This window comes from Lupinus angustifolius, chromosome LG19, assembly GCF_001865875.1.
Source record: "Lupinus angustifolius cultivar Tanjil chromosome LG19, LupAngTanjil_v1.0, whole genome shotgun sequence".
Taxonomy (NCBI): Eukaryota; Viridiplantae; Streptophyta; class Magnoliopsida; order Fabales; family Fabaceae; genus Lupinus; species Lupinus angustifolius.
Window position 1 is genome coordinate 8,217,616 of NC_032027.1, and position 361 is coordinate 8,217,976.

Genomic DNA, 361 nt, shown 5'->3' on the forward strand with positions numbered 1-361 from the left:
TGTAATATTCATGAGCAAAATTTGATTTCATTCATTGCAATTTAAATGTGAATAAATGGATAATAACTCAATTTGATTCAAAAAAATTATTAGTGAGGATTAATGCATCATTTAAAATTTGTAACAAAATAATAATAATTAGGATCATTTTGTATTAAACAATAGGAATGTGACATTACATTTGTTCATTCCCTTCCTTATTCATTCACTGTATTTTATCTCATAATTTAATCTTATGTTTTCCATTTGTCAACTTATTGTAATAATAATAATAATAATTTGATATGATTATCTTTCAGTTAAAATTTGAAATAATTTTGTTAATAATTGTGTAATGATACATGATTATTAAGGTAATATT